Source organism: Pan paniscus, chromosome 11 (assembly GCF_029289425.2).
Source record: "Pan paniscus chromosome 11, NHGRI_mPanPan1-v2.0_pri, whole genome shotgun sequence".
Lineage (NCBI taxonomy): Eukaryota > Metazoa > Chordata > Mammalia > Primates > Hominidae > Pan > Pan paniscus.
Genome location: NC_073260.2, coordinates 89,237,875 through 89,260,780, shown reverse-complemented (window position 1 = coordinate 89,260,780; position 22,906 = coordinate 89,237,875). Strand labels below are relative to the sequence as shown.

The window sequence follows — 22,906 nt, the reverse complement described above, 5'->3', positions numbered from 1 at the left end:
CCTTAATTATGCCCTAACTTGCAACCTTTCTTCTCTTTCTCTTGCCTATCTCTGGGGAAATTGGCCACAGCAGCCAAGCCTCTGAAGCAATAAGGAGGAGCTGTTTTTTCTAGGGTGTGGAAGTAGCTTGCCTAGTTGGTCAGTGTATTATTAGGGTTCTCCAGTGGGAGAGAACCAATAGGATATATGTATATATAAAAGGGACTTTATTAAGGAGAATTGGCTTACATGATTACAAGGTGAAGTCCCATGCATGATAGGCTGTCTGCAAGCTGGAGAAAGAGAGGAGCCAGTAGAGGCTCAGTCCAAGTCCAAAAGCCTTAAAACCAGGGAAGCTGACAGTACAGCCTTCAGTCTGCAGCTGAAGACCTAAGGGACCCCAGGAAGCCTCTTGGTGCAAGTCCCAAATAACCTGTTCAAGGGCAGGAGAAGAGGAAGCAAATGTCCACATGGGAAGAAAAAAGAGAGCCAGAAAACTCAGCAAGCAAATTTATTCCACCTTCTTCCACCTGCTTTGTTCTAGCTACACTGGCAGCCGATTAGATTGTGCCCACCCACATTGAGGGTGGGTCTTCCTCTCCCAGTCCACCAACTCAAATTTCTATCTTCTGTGGCAACACCCTCACAACACCCAGAAACAATACTTCCCCAGCCATCTATCTAGGCATCCCTCCAGTCAGGTTGACACCTAATATTAACCATTACCGTCAATGAAAGCATGTTCTGGAGCATCGCAGCCATGAAAGCATGTTCTGGAGCTGCCAGCTCATGTAGCATCCTCATGGTCTCAGTCCCTCCTTTTCTGTTTCTCTAATATACGCATCTAGCTCCGTCCTTGGAATTCAACCATTTAGGTAAAAACTAAAGTTGTCAGTAGAAAGGAATTCAAAAGATGAAGCTAAGTAGATGACAACAGTGATTTCTTTAGGAATAAAGCTTCAAATTTTCTTTTCTTTTTCTTTTACTTTTTCTTTTTTTCTTTTTCGAGACTGAGTCTCACTCTGTTGCCCAGGCTGTAGTGCAGTGGCTCAATCTCAGCTCACTGCAACCTCTGCCTCCCAGGTTCAAGCAATTCTCCTGCCTCAGCCTCCCGAGTAGCTGGGACTACAGGCATGTGCCAACATGCCCAGCTAATTTTTTTTGTATTTTTAGTAGAGATGGGGTTTGACCGTGTTGGCCAGGCTGGTCTCGAATTCCTGACCTCAGGTGATCCTCCCACCTTGACCTACCAAAGTGCTGGGATTACAGGCGTGAGCCACCATGCCCAGCCTAAATTTTCTTTTAAACATGAGCAAAGTCCCTCCACCTCTCCCACCTCTATTGACACTGAAAAGAGCAGAGCTGCCAGAAGGATTCATGTGGTTCTCTTGCTTCTGTTCTCCATATCTGCTAAGCAGCAGCCCAGAGTAGGGATGAAAGCTGAGACTGGTCTAGTTCTCATTCTCCAAAGCCACCAACTGAGATGATCCTTCCACTGTATTCCAAAGTTTCCCTACAAAGGAAAGGAAAAAACCAGAGTGCCTGGCTTCTGGTTCTGAATTGTCCCCTTCCTTCCTTCCTTCCTTCCTCCCTTCCTTCCCTTTCTTCCTCCCTTCCTTCCCTTTCTTCCCTTCCTTCTGTTCCTTCCTTTCCTTCTTTTCTTTTCCTTTCTTTTCCTTCCCTTTCCTTTCTTTTTGACGGAGTCTGGCTCTGTCGCCCAGGCTGGAGTGCAGTGGTGTGATCTCTGCTCACTGCAAGCTCCGCCTCCTGGGTTCACGCCATTTTCCTGCCTCAGCCTCCCGAGTAGCTGGGACTACAGGTGCCCACCACCATGCCTGGCTAATTTTTTTTTTGTATTTTTAGTAGAGATGGGGTTTCACTGTGTTAGCTAAGATGGTCTCGATCTCCTGACCTTGTGATCCGCCCACCTCGGCCTCCCAAAGTGCTGGGATTACATGCGTGAGCCACCTCGCCCAGCCCCGAATTGTCCCCTTTCTTCCCTTGCCTTTTAAATATCTGATACCACTGAGTTCCTGATTTCACCTTTTCCTCCTCTCATGGGCTGAGTTTGTCCCCATTCCCACCCCAAAGTTCATAATGTTGAAGTCTTAACCTTCCCCAGGGGTTGGATACCTAACCCCAGGTATCTTAGAATGTGACATTATTTGGAGATAGGGTCGTTAAGTGGGTAATTAATATAAACTGAAGTCATATGGGTGGGCTTTACTCCATTATGACTAATGTCCTTGGAAGAAGAAGAAATGAGGACACAGACACAGAGAGGAAAGACCATTTGAAGGCAGAGAAGATGGCCATTGACAAGCCAGGGAAAGAGGCCTTGGGAGAAATCAACCTTCTTGGCATCTTAATCTTGGATTTCTAATATCCAGCATTGTGAGATTTTTTTTTTTTTGAGATAGGGTCTCACTCTGTTGCCCAGGCTGGAGTGCAGTGGTGCGATCTTGGCTCACTACAGCCTCCACCTCCTAGGCTCAAGTGGTCCTCCCATCCCAGCCTCCCTAGTAGCTGGGACCACAGGTACATGCCACTATGCCCAGCTAGTTTTTTATATTTTTTGTGGAGATGGGGTTTCTCTATGTTGCCCAGGCTGGTCTCGAACTCCCAAGCTCAAGCAATCCACCCCCCTTGGCCTCCCAAAGTGCTGGGATTACACCACGCCTGGTCAAAAATAAATTTTAGTTGGTTAAGCCACCCAGACTGTGCTACTTTGTTTTGGCAGCCCTAGAAAACTAATATACCTCCCATGGCAGAAGAGGGAAGAGGGTGGCACAAGCCTCACTATTTCTCGCCTGTCAATATTTGTTTCCTGAGGTCCACTTGGAGAGAAATAGGGTTTCCAGACTGGTAGACACAGAGCCCAAGAGCCCATTCACAATATTGTGTCTTTTGTATCCGTTTACTGTTAAATTGTTACTAACAAAATTTAGGGCTGGATAGAAATGCCGAGAACTGGGTTTTTGTATTAGCTCACCCTTAAAATCTGAAATAACGAACAAATTCATATTTGTTGTTCTTCTCAGTTATAAAATTAGGGATAGCGACTTGTTCTCTCTCACAGGATTTTGGTGAGATCACAGAAAAATGCATTTTTGAGTACAAAGCTCTACAAGCATTTACTTAAAAGTCTCTAGCCAGCCTGCTAGTACTTTCCAGAACTGTTGGCTTTTAGGGATCTGTCATGACCTTTCTAGCCTAGACCTGAGGCAACTGAATGACCCATCAAAGGTCATTGCTGACCATGGCTGGAACCTTTGCTGCTAAGTGAGGATCCATTGACACTGCTGCTTTTTTGGCTGATGTGGCAATGAGCCAATGCCATAGGATTTCAGGCTCTTATAGGGATCTAGGCCACCAGGTCTCCCCTGTGGTAACAGGGTTGCTAGGGTAACTTATCTATGGATGACTCCAATGAGGCTATTTGGTATGTTAGTGCTTCTCTGGGACCACCAAAGAAGAGGAAGAAGTCAACGGAAGCCAAAGGCTGACCTGTGCAATGTGGGAACATTTTCAAAGAGCAGCTTTCATGCACTTGTCAGTAGCAATACGGATGTTTTTTGTTTGTTTTACCTCTGAAATATTCTGGACACATTTATGGCCTGGATCTGGATGTTCATCAATGGTGGATCTTCTGTAAACCTTCTAGTTCTGGGCTGTGACTGAGCCTGGTGAATTATAGGATATCACACCTGGACTGAGATTTGGGGCAGTGGATCGTTTGGAAGGGTGGATTTGGCTCTGGTTTCCAAGGAGCACATAGAACATTTCCAAGGGATGCCGTAATGTCATCAACCTGTCCAGAGTTAGAGAAAAGGGTATCAGATACTGGCTGCGGGCCTTAGCTCCAAATGGTAGGTATTTTCTGGGCATAGTATCAATAAAGGGAGGTACATAGTTAACTCTTATGGAATAAGTCAGATTCCTCTACAAAATTACTTGCTTCCAAGTAATAAGCAAAGCATCCTTTCTCACTCTCTACCACCACCTTCTCTGATTCCTGCTGCTTATTTGACCATCCAACCAATGAGAATATTCATTGCTGGCTGTTCCTCTGTGAAAAAACATCCTTTTGCCAAAGTTATCCAAAATGAAGCAACTTAAGTAATTATTCAGGGTTTTTTGTTTTGTTTTGTTTTTTCGTTTTCTTTTGTTTTTTGAGACAAGGTCTCACTCTGTCACCCAGGCTGCAGTGTAGTGGCATGATCTTGGCTGACTGCAACCTCTGCCTCCAGATTCAAGCGATTCTTGTGCCTTAGCCTCCCATGTAGCTGGGATTACAGGAGTGCATCACCACACCCGGCTAAATTTGTATTTTTAGTAGAGATGGGGTTTCGCCATCTTGGCCAGGCTGGTCTTGAACTCCTGGCCTCAAGCGATCTGCCCGCCTTGGCCTCCTAAAGTGCTGGTATTACAGGCATGTGCCACTGTGCCCAGCACTTTTTCAGTTTTAAATCAAGCCCCTAATAAGTGGGTATTGCTGGGTACTGTTGGGACTATTTGTAAGACATTTTCCTATTCTCCAAGAGCTTATAGGCCAGAGGGGAGGTAGAAATAATTAACAGTTAAGTATTTAAATACTTTTTTTCTCTCAGTCACTTTTTCCTCATTCTTACTTTCTGTGCAGCATTCCATAATGTTTTTAAAACTCCCTTTTTTGGTTTCCTATTTTCTTCTATTATTCTTAGATTCTCCCAATTCTCTTCCTTCCTTAGCTCCTGCCTCATTTCTTTCTACAGTCTTCCCTCAAGCATCTCTTTTAATCTCAAAACTGCATCTCTTCAGCCTCTAATCAAGAATCTTTAATTAAGCAACTACTCTATGGAAGGTAATGTGCTTGGTCCTACCTACTGTGATAGGTAACCAGTAGGCTTCCAACTAGCCTTTTTTTTTTTTTGAACGGAGTCTTGCTCTTGCCCAGGCTGGAGTGCAATGGTGCGATCTCAGCTCACTGCAACCTCCACCTACCAGGATCAAGCAATTCTCCTGCCTTAGCCTCCCAAGTAGCTGGGACTACAGGCATGAGCCACCACGTCTGGCTAATTTGTTTTGCATTTTTAGTACAGATGGGGATTCACCAATAATCCACCCGCCTCGGCCTCCCAAAGTGCTGGGGTTACAGGCTTGAGCCACTGCACCCAGCCTCCCAACTAGCCTTTGTAAGCAAATGTTCCCAAATCTAAACCTTCCCTTTTTCCTTAGGCTCTATTCTTCCTGTCTAGTTATCTACTAGTTATTTTCACTATAATTTCCCAATGTTTAAAACTTCCCTCTTGAGCCTATTCCTTTTCCTTTGTTCTCTATTTATATTAAAGTCACCATCATTCTACTAGTCACCCACTCAAAATCACGGTGTCACTTTTTATTCTTCCTTCTCTCTTGCCTCCCACTTAGATCATTTGCCAGCTCTTGCTCTTCTTTTCTTTGTGGTTTCTTTTACCAGTCTCTGTCTCTTCTCTGTTTCCCTTTGTGTTCGGGTTCTCTTTATTTGCTTAGACTATAGTATTAGTCTTCTAATGGTTTCCTTGCTTTTATTTTCTTAGAAGCCATTTTATATATTACTGCCAGATTTATCTTTCTGAAATAGAGCTCGAGTCATGGCTACCATTTATACCAAGGGCTCAACTTGGATGTCACATTCTTTGAAGCCTTTCCCAAAGTGCCCAGGCCAAGTTAGAGTCTCATTTTTTATCTTTCTATAGCATTTCATATACAATCAACTTTGATGTTAATCACATTGTCCTGGAATTATGTGAGCATTTGCCCTCAAGATTATATATTTCTTAAAATAATATATTTTGTATGATTCTTTTTGTATTAAGTTCAAAAACAGGAAAAAGTAACCTGTGGTGTCAGACATCAGGATAGTGATTACCTTTGGGGGATGGAATTTGTAGTGATTAGATATGAGCACAGGAGGCTTCTGGAGTTCTGGTTATATTGTTTTCTTGATCTAGATTCTGTTTACATGGATGTAAAAGTACACTTTTGACTTGTTTATGTTATAATTATAATGTATATTATAATTCAATAAAAAGTTTAAATAAAAGCTAAATGAAAAATAGCATTAAAATACAGAGTAGAGAAAATGTCTGACTTTATATCCCTGATGCCTGGCACCCACTAAACTCTTTGCAGATGAGTGAGTGAGTGAGTGAATACAGAAGTGAATGAAAGTTTATCCTCAAAAAAATTAATTTTTCTTTACATTGGTAATTAAATTATAGTCTCAACAGAGCCTGAGTTCTCCACCACTTACGGCCTGTGTAACCTTAGGCTTAGGCAAGTTACCCAGCCCTTTGGAAACATAATTTTTTCATCTCTGAATATCATAGTTGCCTCAGTGGATGAATAAGGGTTTAATAATATCATACATGTAGAGCAGGGCATGGTGTGTTGTTAGCATTCAGTAAATGTTAATATCCTTTTCTTTCCAACGCCTTCCTCCTTCTCCCTTTCATCTCTTTACCCATCCTCTATCCTCTGCCTTAAATATCGTTTCCTTTTAGTTTCCACATATCCAAATATTATCCATCCTTTGGATCAATCTCAGATATCATGCTCTTCACAGAGCCTTCTCTGACTCACATCCAAACCAGTGTTTCTAATGCTGGAAATATTTCCCTCTCTCAAATTCTTGTACATTTTATCTGTGTCCCTTATGATACATATTAGTCACTCACTCTAACCTTTAGGAGTTGCTGAAGGCTGCCGTCTGACTTCAGGCCCAAAGAAGAATAAGCACTGTAATTGGGCTAATATGCTGGAGGCAGGAGCTCTGTCATTTGGAACAAACTTGGGAATGAAAAGTCAGGTTAAGAAAACTGCTTTGGGCTTTTCATATTCATTTTTTTGTTTTGTTTTTTGAGACGGAGTCTTGCTCTTGTCACCCAGGCTGGAGTGCAGTGGTGTGATCTTGGCTTACTGCAACCTCCTCCTCCCTGGTTCAAGTGATTCTCCTGCCTTAGCCTCCCAAGTAGCTGGGATTACAGGTGCCCACCACCATAACTGGCTAACTTTTATATTTTTAGTAGAGACAGGGTTTTACCATGTTGGCCAGGCTGGTCTTGAACTCCTGACCTCAGGTGATCTGCCCGCTCTGGCCTCCCAAAGTGCTGGGATTGCAGGCGTGAGCCACTGCACCTAGCCCTGATATTCATTTTTGTACCTCCCCTTACACTTGGAGAAATTCAGATGTCTATTAAGAAATATGGGCCCAGGGGCTAAAGTTTAAGTTGCAGACTGTTTGACCTGCCTTTTGAATTGGTTAAAAACCTCTTCTGCTAAAGACGTCTTTTGGCCCAGCTTGGCTTATCAAGGTAAAAGGCCATGCAGATGTTTGAGTCTCAAGTCTTAGGAATTAAGAGTAGACATTCACCTGGAGTATCGTCTCTGCCTAATATCCCTAGTGCATGTAGGTAGAAAAACAGTTCAGGGAAGACCCCATTCCTGGCCACTTATTTTCTTATTATTTTGGCTTTCTACGTGTGTTTTCCTTGCATACTTACAGGCTTTAAATCCTTTGCTAGATTGCTCTTGAGGTCAAGAACTGATCACCAATTCTTAGCATCAATTCCTCCTGATACTTAGTAAAAACTCAGCAAAGATTTATGGAATGAACACTTAAAAATATTAGGTGGCCGGGCGCGGTGGCTCATGCCTGTAATCCCAGCACTTTGGGAGGCTGAGGCGAGTGGATCACCTGAGGTCAGGAGTTCCAGACCAGCCTGGCCAACATGGCGAAACCCCCATCTCTACTAAAAGTACAAAAATTATCCGGGCTTGGTGGCGGGCACCTGTAATCCCAGCTACTCAGGAGGCTGAGAGAGGAGAATCACTTGAACCCGGGAGGTGGAGGTTGCAGTGAGCCGAGATCGCGCCACTGCATTCCAGCTGGGTGACAAGAGTGAGACTCCGTCTCAAAACAAATAAAAAATTAAAAAAATTAAGTGGTATTACACGGCCCTAAGTAATTGATTGCAAAAGAAATAATTAAGTCTTTTAACTGAAAATAGTTGCCACAGGACTTTAAGGAACAAGCTCTTTGGATTAGGGTGATCAGAGAAGTCTTCTCAGAGGAATTCCCAGAGAATACTAAGTTAGCAGTTAAGTATCAGGAAATGGCCAAGAAATAAAATAACATGAGCTTCTAAAGATGGAAATCAAGGGATAACTTGCTTCCTGTGTTTGCAAGCATATGTCATGGGGGAGATCCATGGCCTCTTGCAAGTGGCATGTTGCATTCTTCCTGTGGACAATGCAGCTGCTATTTACCACTATGCCCTGAAGTACAGTCATATTGTAAGACTTCAGTAAACTTCCTGAAGCCAAAGGGAAAGAGGTAAGTTGTAGCCCATTCTTTAAGCTGCTGCTTCTCTTTGCTGGTTGTCACCTTCAAGCATGCTAAGGAAATGTGTTTATTCAGTCCTCACCTGAGAACACTCAGACTTAAACAGCCAAAGAAGACAAGTTAGGAAGATAATTTTAGATGAAAACCAACCTCCTGGAGCATTTGTTAACGACAGATGAGATAAAACTGTTGACTGGCCGGGCGCGGTGGCTCACGCCTGTAATCCCAGCACTTTGGGAGGCCGAGGCGGGCGGATCACGAGGTCAGGAGATCGAGACCATCCTGGCTAACACGGTGAAACCCCGTCTCTACTAAAAATACAAAAAAATTAGCCGGGCGTGGTAGCGGGCGCCTGTAGTCCCAGCTACTCGGGAGGCTGAGGCAGGAGAATGGCGTGAACCCGGGAGGCGGAGCTTGCAGTGAGCCGAGATCGCGCCACTGCACTCCAGCCTGGGCGACAGAGCGAGACTCCGTCTCAAAAAAAAAAAAAAAAAAAAAAAAAAAAAAAACTGTTGACTGATTTCTCTCTAAAATAGTCTTCCTTCTTGGCCTTTTTTTTTTTTTTTTAAAGGGGTCTTGGTCTGTCACTCAAGCTGGAGTGCAGTGGCACAATCACGGCTCACTGTAACCTCGAACTCCTGGGCTCAGGCAGACCTCCTGCTTCAGCCTCCAAGTAGCTGGGATTAGAATAGCTAGGACTACAAGGACGTGCCACCAGACCTGGCTAATTTTTAAATTTTTCTTGTAGAGATGGGGGTCCCCCTATGTTGCCCAGGCTGATCTTGAACTCCTGGCCTCAGTCCTTCTACTTCAGCCTCCATAAGTGGTGGGATTACAGGCCTGAGTCACTGCGCCTGGCCCCATCTTTGATTTCTTCATAGCATTTCTCTTTCTCTGCTTGCCCCTTAAAACTTGATAATTCCCAGGCTTTGTTTTCTACCTCACTTTCTTTTCTAGTTAATCTCATCCATGTCCTAACCTGTAACTGATAAATCCCAAATTACTATCTCTACCTCAGTCAGTCCTCTTTCATGAGTTCCAGACTTTTTTATCCAGCTTCCTGTGGATATTGTCACCTGAATGTTCATAGCCACTTCATACAATGTGTTCAAACTGTACTTACCATCTTTTTTTTCTCCTCCACTTCCTCTTCTATATATCCTTTCTTACTACCCCGTCAAACATAAAATCTAACACTCCTCTCCCTAAGAATATATAACATGGGTATAACAATGCCTCTTGCTTTAACATTTCCCCCGTTAGGTTATGAACTTCTTAAGGGCAAGGATTGTATCTTTTCATTACGCCTGTTAACAAGATGTTGTTACTTAATAGGTGTTCATTTATTTTTTGTTTTTTATTTATTTTATTTTTTCGAGAAAGAGTCTCGCTCTGTCACCCAGGTTGAAGTGCAGTGGTGTGATCATGGCTCACTGCCGTCTTGACGCCCTGGGCTTAGGATATCTTAGGTTATCTTCCCACCTCAGCTTCCCAAGTAGCTGGTGGAAGGGGCAAAAGAACTCTTGTGGGCCTCTTTTATAAAGGCACTAATCCCATTCATTAGGGCTCTGCCTTCATGATCTGTTCACCTCCCCAAAGGCTCACCTCCTAATGTCATCACCTTGAGGGTTAGGATTTTAGCATATGAATTTTGGAGTGACACAGACGTTCAGGCAATTCAACCCATTACAGGTACCAAAGTAGTTTTTCATGTTTATTTACAAGTCTTATCTTCTGACAAAGCACTTGAAAAGGTTCCTACCTTCTCACCATCCTGATGTTTACTCTCTGATGGCACTCTACATAGGGCCATCTGGAAACAGAAAGGATGAGATGGCACATTAAGTGAGTGCAAGGGGTTTGCTTTGACTAAAGTTAGGGTGTTGGGAAGCCAAATTCCTCTAGACATGGGCAGGTCAAGAGGTCAAGAAAGAACTTTGATAACATGTAAAGAACTAGGACTTTTTTTTTTTCACAGTCACTGACGGATTTTAAGAAAATGAGTGACAAAAACTTATGTACATCTTAGAAATATCCCCCTAGCAAATTGTGCATCACGGATCAAGGGTAAAGAGGAGTGAGTGGGAGGTGGTTCTGGAGGAATGGAGACTAGGGAGAATGAATATTTTGCAGTAGTTGAAGTGAGAAATAAGCCTGGACTAAAGATTGCAGAGGAGACACTGATAGATAAGAAGGTAAAATAGATTATGGCAGAGGCACAAAGGGCTTTGCAGGGGCTTCTCTCACTGGGTAAAGAATTAGAATATATGGATTCCAATGATCCAGTATCTGAGCAGAGAAGTCATCTCTGCATGGGTTGATATGGGTGAGCTGGCAGCCTAGTCCTCTAAACATGTAGTTCTCTCTTCAGACTTACCTAGTTGAGTGCTTCCCTTTCTTTCCACCATGCTTCCCTCTTACTGTCAGAGATCCCCAGTGAAGGATACGCCTTCATTAAGTCTTCGTTTCCCCTTTGTACATTAGCTACCTTCCTGTAATTCAGTACCTCATATCAGATACTTGTGAATATTTGGAGAATCCTGTAGGGAAAAACCCACCTCTTTGGGATCCCTTCATTGAATCTGAAGACACTTGAAACTCATCTGCTGGTTAGGGACATATTTCCACAAGACTATAGAAACAGGGGCCTAAGCCAAGAGAATTCTCCAGATTTGGGTTTGCCCTATATCTTATTCTTAGATGTATCTTAGAACAAGCCATAAAGAACTGAGGGGATATTTGATCAATATTAACCCAGTTAGTCTCCACTTAGTACAAGAGGTTCATTTCTCCCTGGGATGTCAAATTTTGGATTCCTTTTAGAGGATCCTCGGTATATGGCCTCTTTGTTTCCTTTGGGTATAGAGATTGAGGCAGGGCCAATGCACTCTGTGGCTTGGGCTGGGATATATATATAAACAAATACTACTTTAGGACCGGCATTAGTCCTAAATCTGGGAGCTGTGACTTTTGATCGGGTTTATGTGAGAGGGCAGTAGACATATAGGTTTCTTATGATCATGAATTGTTAATTATTTGGTCCTGAAATAGATAGGGAGCCACAGCCTTTGGAGGTACAGGCTGAAAACCTAACTGGTTAGCTGGCCAGTTCCAAGAAGTTTATCAGCTCCTTATGTTCAAGTTTCTGCTAATCAGGGATGGTCCTTGACCTGATTGTAGGACTAAGACTTGTCAGCAATTTATGACTCTTAGGGCCTGCCTTGCAGCTTGTCGGGTCTGTTTAGGTAACAAAGCAGCTATGTCTTAGTGCATCAGTAAAGTCAGCACATCTCTGCCAGGCTTGTCACTCCCCTAGGATGGCATGCTCCTCAGGGAAGGAGCAGGATTACCTCCTGCTGCCCATCATTCTCTGCTGCATATGCTTTCTCCATGGTGTAGGGAGGGCATCATTCTACAGCAGGAAAAATGACTTTTCTTAGCCACCAGAAAAATCATCTTCCTCATGAAATAAATCCCAGATGTGTGACTATATGTCAGCTTTTTCATGTTGCTTCTGGCTTTCCTCAGCAGTAGAGAAGGAAAACAGTCACAAGCTGACTCCTGCATGATATAGATATTGGCCGCACCCATCCTTTGTACTTTGCATCTGTGTTGATATTGGACAATAAGGTAAGCACCTGCTGGTCCTGACCCAGCCTGTCTCTGGCATTGACACCTGAAAAGGCAGGCCAGGTTTGGAGCAGGCATATTCTTTGCTTCTAGACCAGTTGTATCTGACGTCAGGGAGACTTAGACTGGTTTGTATGAGTAGGGAGAATTGTGATTGGTGAGGCCCTCCTCCAGTATTTCTGTGACACCACTCAGTTGCTTTAGCTGAAGATGAATTTTGTATGCCAGGTGGTTTTCTGACTAACCCACCCATTCGGCTCCCCTTTAGAACTCCTGCAGGTCTGAACCTTCCCACAACTCTGCGTGAGTGTCAGTGTATCATGTTGAGTTTCCATCTTGACTCATCTGTCTCTAGGCGAAGATCCCTGCAAGGATTTAAATTGGGAACCAGACCTTGAGAATGTCTGTTCAGAGCATTTCACAGCTTCTGGATAAATGCCTTTTCCTTCTTAACCCAATCTGTTTTTCCAGTTCTGCCCAGCTAGCTCCTGAGCAGCCTACTTTGAGGAAGCTTCCCAACTGAGGTGGGTGCTGTGCTATTTCTTACCTCTAAAAAGCACCCCATCCTTTCGGCCTACTCAGGCTTCCCCAGGGCCAGATCCACTGTGATGAGGGGGCTGCATTGTTGCCCATGTGGCTCACAAAACAAATTGCCTGCTTGTCCCAAAGAGCTAGTCCACTGAGGAGTCCTGATGTCCTTTGGCCATGTGGTGTCTGGCACTCTGTGGGCCCTGTAGAACAGTGGCAGAAGGGGCCATGCTCTTTTACAAGAGCTTCCACTGACTGTTTGCCACTTCCCCACTTACTCTGTGTCTTGCTTTTGCTGGAACATGGGAAGGTGGATAGATACAAAGGTAATTTGTGGTCAAAGCTGCATGAGCTCTCCTGTGAAGTTTGAAGATTGTAACTGGAGATGGCAGATTTGTTGTGCCTCATGTGCTAACCACGTCTTCTACTGCCTGAGCCTTTGTTTTTCTGGAAAGCCCAAGCTGCTTAGAAAAATGGGCTGGATGTGTTTGGGTGACAAGACAGGGTGGGTTCCATTAGCCTCAGAAATGCCATCTGGAGGCCTTAGCCAGGCCTTAGGGCCACTTTGTCAATTAGGCAGGAAGAAGTAGGTTCTTTTAGCAGGGTCCTACCTCTGGGGAATCTTTCCCACTCTTGAAAGTTTGAGCTTCTCCTTAGCCTAGGAAGCCTGACCAAACCTGATAGTGACAGCCACTGTTCTGGGCTCTTTATGAGTGGCTGCAGATTTGGGGGAGGGAATTCTAATTTAATCAATCTTCCCTATATTTCTTGTTTTAAACCTTTTACCTCCTTCTCCTGGCTGAAGGATGGGAAACTCCACAGTAAATTGGCTGTGACTTCCACAGAAACTTGACAGTTTTCAAGTTATTTTTTTCCTCTGTGTTTAGATGCGGTTATAGTTGTGCTGTCAGGCCTTATCTCTTCTGTCATCTAGCCAGCTCCCAACTAGGTTAGGAGGTATGTGCTCTGCTGTCAGTGTTGGCTGTGTAATGAGGTGGATGGCTAAGAAATGGGTTGTTTAGCATCTCTTGGAATCTAAATTTTCTTCCTTGGTTGAGGGGGAAGCAATGTTATTGGAAGAAGGCAGTAGGGAGGCACATGTTGGCTCTGAAATCAACCCTTTCTTCTCAGGATCTTGGATAAGCCAAACAAATCATTCTTAATTTAAATGCTTGTTTTATCTACCATAAAGGGCTGCCTGTTCTGCAATGACAGATCCTAGGATGGTCCCCATAGACTGACTACCTGATTTGTGGGCTAAAGAGGCCATACTCTGTTGTGGATTGCCATGAGGAATGTTGCAGGGCAGCAGAAGTCACAAGGTTTGAGAGCCTGGTTTGGGCATGCTGGGTAAATCAAACTTGCCCACGTACTGTTGGCCTAAGGAGGAAGAGGGCCTTTTCTCTTAAGATCAAGCTCAGGGGAGTCAGAAGAGGAATGACTTCACTGGATTGTTACTGGCTGATCGAGCTCTATATTGAGAAGGATTCTGAGGTTATCTAGGTTTATTATGCGATGTTTTTCATGTCCTATGGTTGCAGAGTGGAAAGGGGATATCACATTTCATGTATTTGGCATTTTATGCTACAGAGCTTCAAGGGGTCCTGGCTTGTGCTCGGACATTATGTTGAAGTGAACAACTTGAGTGTTCTTTGAAGATAAGGACATTCAATTTCCCGGTGAGTCCTAACTAGAATTGTTGAATTATTAGGAATTAGGGTCACATGAGAGCCACCTGGCTAGTGAGTCTCCAGGGAGATAGGGCATCCATTGGCAAAGAAGGGTTATGAAATTTGGGGTCATAAAAGGGGCCCTGAACCTTAGGCAGCTTTTTGGTTATGGTGATATCACTTTAGGTTACTTCGTTCCTAATTCTGGATTCCGAAACCATCTTTGGTCTAGACTTCTGCAATACAGAGTTCATCTCAGCTCACCTAACTTCCCCTCCTTCTCTCGGGTTGTTGCTTTGGCATAGCCTGAGGGAGCTCTTATTTTCCAGTTGATTCTCTTGTGGTGGTTGTTCAGTAAGAACTGGAATAGATGTCTACTCCAAGAACATGGCACTGTTTGATTTTAACTGCACTTGATCACTGTACCTATCCTTCAGCTTTGCCAAATGCTGACAACAGATTATATATACACGAAACCAACCAACCAACCAACTTAGAGCTTGTCCCAGTAGAAGGGAAGACTCCCTTTGTATTGTGCTCCAGCAGTTCCACGGCTGGCATGCTGTGTTCCGGCTTCCCTCTGAGACTAGGAGCTCCTGAAAGTATAGGTCTCCATCTGTGTCTGTTTATATCCTATAGCCCAGATGTGAGAGAGGTGGATAGGGGAAAAGAAAGCAGGGAGGAGAAGAACGAGGGAAGGAAATGGAGGAGGGGAGAGAATAAGATCTATATTTAGCAAAAGGGAGAGACACTTACCAAGGGTGTGTGAGTGAGCTTGCTGGCAAGGGTTGTGTGTGCGTGAGTGTGCTGGGAAGGGGGTGTGTGCGCCAGGAACGTGTGAGGAGGGCTGGTGCCCTATGGGAGGTTGCAGGCAGGAAGCAGCTGGAGAGGAGGAGGAGCAGCAGCAGGAGCAGGAGCTGCCCTGCTTTCTGCCTCAGTCTCAAAGCCCAGAATCGATTGAGTTAGAATTCCACATCCAGTTGAAGTTTGGCTGCTGTTGCCTTCAGCAGGCTGATCTCAGAATCCCCCTTGCCAGAGAGGTGTGGACCAGGTTAGATTTCTACGTTTGCAGCCAGTGAGACTCCTGCCAAGCCCTTCACTGAGGGGTTTTTTTTGCAGGGCATTGTTTCTGTCATCAACTTTGTGCCGTGGAGCCAGCCAGCTGGGTGCAACTGAGAATATTAGCTCCTTGGGTCTGTTGGTCGGTTGGGCAAGCAGTGGTGCTTTGGCTCAGAAAGTTCGTCCTGTGGCTTCTCTGTCAAACCAAGGAGTGCTCCTGGATGGATTTCCTCTTAAAGACAGCATTTGCCTTCTAAAACTTGAGAATTCATGGTTTTAATTTTTTTTTTTTTAATTTCCTTAACCCTTATTTTGGTTGTAGCAGCAAGGTAAGTGGTACCGAGTGTGTATGACTGACTGAACAACAAGCAGGGCAAAAGGAAAGCATTTGTGGGTGGAATATGGAGCAGCTACATTAATTACATAATTGCTTGAGTCAACTTGCTGGTGAGGGGGGTCATTATAATGAGTGAAAAGTAGCATATGCCGCACTGGGGTAGAATCTTCACGTGCATGTGTTTGTGTGCTGATAATCTGACCATCCATTCCTCTGTGGTACTTTCCTGTATGTATATAGATAACCCAGCCACCCTCTGGATGTGTGCATACTCATATACAAATAATCTGTTTCTCCTTTTTCATGTGTCCATATGTGTTTATGAATAAATGACCTGTCCATTCCTCTCCTGCATGTGCATATGTATAGACAACTCATTCATCCAGCTTGCATATATGAATATGCAAAATTCATCTCTCCCTACTTGCACATACATATATAATCCATCCCTTCATCTCCTATGTGTATGCATGTACTCAAGTAACCTTTCTGTTCTTGAATATATTCTGTATCATTTCCACCCTTCCTGTATGTGTATATGTGAGAGAGAGAGAAAGAGAGAGAGAGACAGACAGAGAGAAAGAGAAAAAACCACCATCCTAATGTATTAATTCATCCCTTTCATGTGTGTGTATGCCATATAAACAGAAAAGTCATCTTGAGTTTTCTCAGTCTTGAATATATGCACACATGCGCAATAGACAGTCTGTCCACTTGTGTCTTGCATGTATGAAGAAAGAGCACTAAGTTTGCAGATTGAAGACTCACTTTTAAATCCTAGCTATACTCAGTGACCTTGGTCAAGTCATTTAGCCTCACTGAGCTTCATTTTTCTCATCTATGAAATCAGTATAATCAGAACAGTAACAACAAACCTCCTGCCTCACAGGGTTGTTGTGATGATAAAATAGGAATCATATAAACTGAAAATTCTAAACAAATATAATCTCTTACTACTGTGTGTCCCTCTAGTATGAGTTGGATAGGATAGCGTACTCTTGGTCCAGTTTTATTGAAATTATGTTCTTGTCTGTGAGAGGTTTCTAAGTTTTCCATGTGAAGGGGAAACATCTATTGAGGTAACCAGGTTTATCCTGTGGTTTTCTGCAGAGTATTGGAAAGAAGCAGGGTACCATGAAAGGGTCAGGTGGAGAGGGAGAAAAGCTCTCATCTTCTGTAGGTTGGGGCCTTGATACTTTGTTTTTTGTAACCTTGAGGAGGATTGAACCTCACACAAAATGGAAATGGGCTGTTTCCAGCCAGGATCAAAGTGAGCAGGTGAAAAGATGAGTGAAAGAACGTAACATTCGACTGCCTCTGGGATGACAGTGTGCCCTTTGCAGTGAGCTTCTACTGCCAGGTTTGGAAGGCTCTCCAGAGTATTTCCCACCCCAGAATTCTAGACCCATGCTGTCCAATGTGGTAGCTACTGGCCACATGTGACTGCTGAGTACTTAAAATGTGGCTAGTCTAATTTGACATGCATTCTAAACATAAGATACATAGTAGATTTCAAGAACTTAGTATAGGAAACAAATGCAAGTATATGATTAATAATTTTTTATATTGATTATATGTTGAAATAATACTTTGGCTATTGGGTTAGATAAAATATATTAAAATTAATTCTACCTGTTTCTTTTTTATGTGGCGATTAGAAATTTTAAAATGACACATGTGGTTCACATTATATTTCTGTTAGTCAGTGCTGCTCTAGACTCACCCATCACTAGCACAAGGATCAGGGCAGCTTTTCCAACTCGGGGTGGGGGATGGGAGCCCTGTCACAGCATCCCTGGGGTAACAGGAACCACAGCAGGGTCTCTCCCTGCCAGTCTCATACACTGGAGAGATACCAGCTAATTGACAGTCTGGCAGAGACCGGTGCTGCCATGCCCCCACACTCTTCTTTTTGTTTTTCTTTTTTCTTTTTTTGTCCTGAGTGAGTTCCCAGATAATTTTAAGTACAACTGGGGAAAGATTTCCACCTTAGTTTTACAATGAAAGAGGACTGTAAGCCATCAATCTAGAAGGAAACCTAGAACTTGAATGCAGCATGTTGTCATGGAAACAGAAATGGATGAGAAAATTAGGAGACCTGGATTCTAATTCGGCTCTGCCATCAATTCATTTATGCTTTCCATGACAATGAATTCTCACTGTGTGTCAGGCATAGTAATGCCCTGTTGTAGGCACTGGAAATTCAGAAACAAATAAGACACAGCTTCCAATGTAATGGAGTTCACACCCGCTGCGGATCTTTGAATAGGAGCCTCCCATCTAGTAGTCTGCCACAGCAAAACAGATTAATGACAACAAGGGTCTCATTCTAGGTCAAGGGTAGTAGGGCTTTTGAGAAGCTAGAGCACCTGCCCTGCCTAAAGACTTTCAAATTCAAAGTATAGAAAAGCACTATGATGGTAAGACTACTCCATAACCTAGATCACAATGTAGTGTGAGATTCCAGGCCTAGACACCCTCTAAAGGGTTTGTCCAACTATGTTCTGGTTTCTTTTATTCAATGACAGGGTTGGTTTGTTTTGGGTTTTTGTTTGTTTGTTTGTTTGTTTTTAGCACAGGCACTGTTTTAGGTGCTGAAGATACAGTTATGAACAAAACAAAGTCCCTGCTCATGTTTTAGGATACAGAGGTCGGGGAGGGAGACAGATAATGAACAAGCTATCAGATGGGAATAAGTTCTATGAAGGAAATTCTAGAGGAAGAGGATAGAGATGGGTTTTTTTGTGGTGGGGTGTTCAGTGAGTAGATTCTCCTGCACTCGTATCTTTTTCAGTGTACTCACAAGAGCAGGAGGTAGTAAGGAAAAAGAGGGTATGTGAGTGTTAAACAAAAAATTATTTTGACGCTTGTTGAAGATGATAAGACAGACTTTATGTGGGGGGACGACAATACTGGGGTTTTATAGTGAGGGTGAACAATTGAGCTCAACTCCAAATATAAGGAAAAGTGGGAATTTAGCCAAGGAGCAGGGTGGGGTATCAGTGGACGGAAATTACTAAGATGAAGTATCAAAGGGGATTTTGGCTAAACTTACTTGACAGGATTTTTGCTGAAGGCAGGCCAAGGTGGTAAGATATCAGGGGTAGGGGATAAGAAATTTGGTCAGATACCAAGCATAGACAGATACTAAGGGTGAAAGATGAGGAGTTTGATCAGAAATCAAGGGTGGGAATTTTCACTAAAATGACCTGGCTGGATTCTTGTTAAAACTGGACTAAATGAGCCAATGTCAAGGGCCTACTCAGAAAGAGGACTCAGAGGAGCCTGACTTATGTTTGGTCAAAGAAGAGTCTTTGTCATGGGTTAGATTCTGGGTGTGATTGTATTTGTTGTATGCTTTGTTATACTCCTTGGTATAAAAAACCTTGCTACTGCTGAAAGGGAGCCCTGGGCAGGGCACAGAATAGCCTGCTCTCATGCCTGGCATTCAGTCTCCATTATGAGGTATTGATATGCCCTCCCTCTGAAGGCTAGGTCCGCCCTCATGCCACTGTCTTTTAACTGTATGTTACCTGAGATTGTCTCCCTTCTTGGATATAGAGGCTGGAAGTTTTCTTTCCCTTGTATATGTCTAGCTTCTGGCCTATAAATGGGGCTGCTCTTAATGCTGATGAGGATGGATGGCAAGTCCTAGGAACTGCAATACTGGGACCTTGCTAAGCCTTTGATCTAGGGCATTTCCCATTCCCTTTGGCTAATCTCACTTGCCATATCTTGTGCCCTGATCATTTTGATGATTAACATCCTAAGAATCCCCATACCTGCTGTGGCCCTAGAAATCCATTCCTCTTAGCCCATATTAGCCATACAACATAATTGATATATGGCCCAGAAATGCTCTGTCCTCTGTTGGGGGCTCAGAGCTCTTGGATTTCTGCTTGCTGGGATTGTTTCACACAAACTGGGAAGCTGCTTGATATACGTACATCGAGTCCTGGCCTTTTCCCAGAGGTCCCCTGGTTGTTTCCTCTAAGCCAGATTTGGGTTAGAAGCAGTTTTTACAAGGAATAGTTACCTTCCTAATCACATTTATTTGATAAGTCAGAGAGAAGGATAAAAGAATCAGCCATTTCAAAAAACTGAGGTGTTTTCCTTTCTCTTTTTCGTTGGTAGGCTGGTGGTGATGCAATGTGGTTTAAGGGATCTACTCCCTGCAGTAATTGTTAGCTTTCCATCATTAAAGCTTTAATCTTTTGGATTAATTCATTTTGTTTTGATGTGCTCCCTTTTCAAATGCAGATAGTCCTTGAAAGGGGCTGCCTTATTTTTCCCAGCCTTAGGCAGTCCTTAGGAAAAGAGCACAGAAAGGTATGGTTTTTGTCGGAATGTGTGTGTATGAAATTTGGAGAGTTGTCCAGAGTCAATAGGCCAACAAAGTAGGGCAGACAGATAACATTGGGTATCTTAAAGGAAACTCCAAGGCTAGGTGGACTCCAGAGCCTACTTACCCCATCCCAGCTCAAACATTACTTTTCTGTGGCCTTGTCTGCCTCGTTTTGCTGGGCCTCTCACCGCTTTTCCATTCCCAACCCCTGAATTAAATGCTTACTTTCTTTTTCATTTTTTTTTTTTTTTTTTAAAGACAGGGTCTTGTTCTGTCACCCAAGCTGGAGTACAGCCTCAACCTCCTGTGCTCAAGCGATCCTCCCACTTCAGCCTCCCAAGCAGGTGGGACCACAGGCACATGCCACCACATCCAGCTAATTTTTTATCTTTAGTAGAGACGTGATCTCCCTACCTTGCCCATACTGGTCTCTAACTCCTGGGCTCAAAGGATCTTCCTGCTTTGGCCTCCCAAAGTGTTGTGATTACAGGCGTGAGCCCAGCTAAATGCTTACTTTTTATTATAACTTTTATTATAATATGTATCACTTTATATTGTGATCATCTATATATGTCTTTCTCTCCAAATCTTAATGTATTAGAGAGCAGGTACTGCATCTTATCTCCCTGGCACACACAGTAAGTACTCATGCAGTTCAACTGACTTGGAGATCAAATGGTCCTTCTTACAGTTTGCTCCCTGTCATTTCACTTCTGTGGACAGTAGTAGCAAAGAGAGGCTGGGAAGGAGGTGAATTGGGCCTCCTGTCCCTGAGGGTTGCCCTTTCAGCCCATTCTGGCTTCTGATATTCTACAGAGCTCAGCACAGTGACTGGTTGGTCCTCTGAGCATCACATCGAGCTCCATCCCCTGCTTCAAAGCCCAAAGACTGGATTACTAAGTGAGTTTGGTGCCCTTCCTATATCACCAGAAGAGATTCTTGAGTTCAAAGTTCATCCCAGGGCAGTGGCTACCAACTCAGAAGAAGGTGTGGAGGCTTTTGTTTGTTTAATATGGAAGGAAGCATCTTTGTTTGAGGCTGGGAGAAGCTGCTCTGGCAGCTCTAGTTGAAAACTTCCTATTTGTCAGTAACATGGGGAACCAGGCAGCTCTGCCTTCAGTCTTCAGGAGGCCACAGGAAAGGACTCTGAACCCAGTGGCTATGCCATTTGCCCCCTGTGTGGCTGGCCAGCCAGTGTCGTAAGCACTGTAGTTTGGAAGGGAATACCTTGTAAGGTGTCCGGGAAATGAGGCCAAGTATGTCTGGAGGGCTGGGCACGGTGGCTCACACCTGTAATCCTAGCACTTTGGGAGGCGAGATGGGCGGATCACCTGAGGTCGGGAGTTCGAGACCAGCCTGACCAACATGGAGAAACCCCATCTCTACTAAAACAAAAACAAAAACAAAACAAAACAAAACAAAACAAAACAAAACAAAACAAAAACTTATGTCTGCAGTATTGATCTGAGGGGCAGAAGCAGATAGGCCCCAGGTTAGCCTGGTCTACACTGAATCAGTAGCAGTAGCAGGGGAGTCAGCTTCATTAGTGTTCCCAACAAACTGCCTTATCTGGACCAAAGTGAGACTGGCCTTAGAAGACCTGGCAATGAATTCTGGGCCTCACCAGCATTGGAAAAATAAAGCTTGGCTTCTATAGCCATTTATCTCTTCCTCATGCGTTCAGGCTGTCTGAGAGACGGCCGGCCTCCTGACACTTGAATGAGGTGTTGGGAACTGAATGATTTACTCCTCCTTCTCCTTACCTTAAAAAGAAAACTTCTAGGAGAAAGCAGGACTAACTTTAAGGGTGACAGTCTCCTCGTAGGATTCCAGGCACTGCTGCAGACCATTAGAAGGGAGTGGGAAAGGCAGGAGTCTGGGGCAGAAGTAGAAGTCATGGCTCACTCAAATTGTGCCAGTTAGGTGGTTGGATGCTTGCTTTAGATATGGGTTTCCCTACTTTGTTGACTCAGGGACTTGCCACATCAGTAGCAATAACAACAGGACAGTGCTTTACAGTTTAGTAAGTACAGATCTCTCATTTTAGCTTTATATAATAACATTCCTGTAATTATCTCCCCCACTTTACAGATGAGGAAACTAATTCACATAGAGGTCAAGTGTTTAATCCAAGGTCACTGGTGGAACAAGACCCAAACTTAAGTCTCTTGATGCCAGTCCAGTAGCACTTGCTCATGGCTTCATGTAGTTGTACACAGAGCTTCCATCTTAGTTTACTAAGCTTACTAAGCAATTCTAATTTTTTTTTTTTTTGAGACAGTCTTGCTCTATTGCCCAGGCTGGAGTGCAGTGGTGCGATCTTGGCTCACTGCAACCTCTGCCTCCTGGGTTCAAGTGATTCTCTTGCCTCAGCCTCCCGAGTAGCTGGGATTACAGGCACCTGCCATCACTCCCAGCTAATTTTTATATTTTTAGTAGAGAGGGGGTTTCACCATATTGGCCAGGCTGGTCTCAAACTCCTGACCTTTTGATCTGCCTGCCTCGGCCTCCCAAAGTGCTGGGATTACAGGCGAGAGCCACCACGCCCAGCCGCAGTACTTCTTTTTTAAAGACAAATTTGAAAGGCCACTTGCCAGCTCCAGCCCTTGTAAAGCCAGGAACATTGTTCATGGCTAATACCAAGAGCAAATCAGGGATACCCAATCCCTACATGGTTGGGGAGGAAAAAAAAAAAAAAAAAAAGGAGTATCTTTGGAAATTCAGATTTTGTCCTTGTGGGAAGAGAGAAGGAAGAATTTGGCATCCTCTAGACTTCGGAGCGTGGTCTACCTAGGCAGCTGGGCACCAAGCCCAAGACCCAGAAATTCTGGTTGTGCAGGTAGTGCATCCTCGCAGGCTAGATGGAGTTGGCCAGATTAGGGGCATGGCTGGTCCTGGCCCCATGAGACCTTGAGGTGAAGCAGTAATGCCTCACAGGATGGATAGGGTTCTTAGATGAAGAATTCCTCAATGAATTAGAGTTGTTAGATAAG

The 22,906-nt window shown here is 43.9% G+C and overlaps 1 protein-coding gene across 8 annotated transcripts in view; it reads left to right on the top strand.

Annotated features, from left to right (window-relative positions):
- The window catches only part of UNC13B (unc-13 homolog B), a 246,905-nt gene that overhangs the window by 170,431 nt on the left and 53,568 nt on the right, over positions 1-22,906 (top strand). For 2 of the 8 annotated variants that reach the window (XM_057298717.1, XM_034967386.2), the window contains exon 1: positions 14,899-15,560. The exons of 5 other annotated variants lie outside the window; for them this stretch is intronic. The gene's annotated coding sequence lies outside the window, so the exon portion shown is untranslated. Of the gene's footprint in view, positions 1-14,898; positions 15,561-22,906 lie in introns of those variants that run through there. One more of the 8 variants, XM_034967385.2, reaches the window with a different exon arrangement.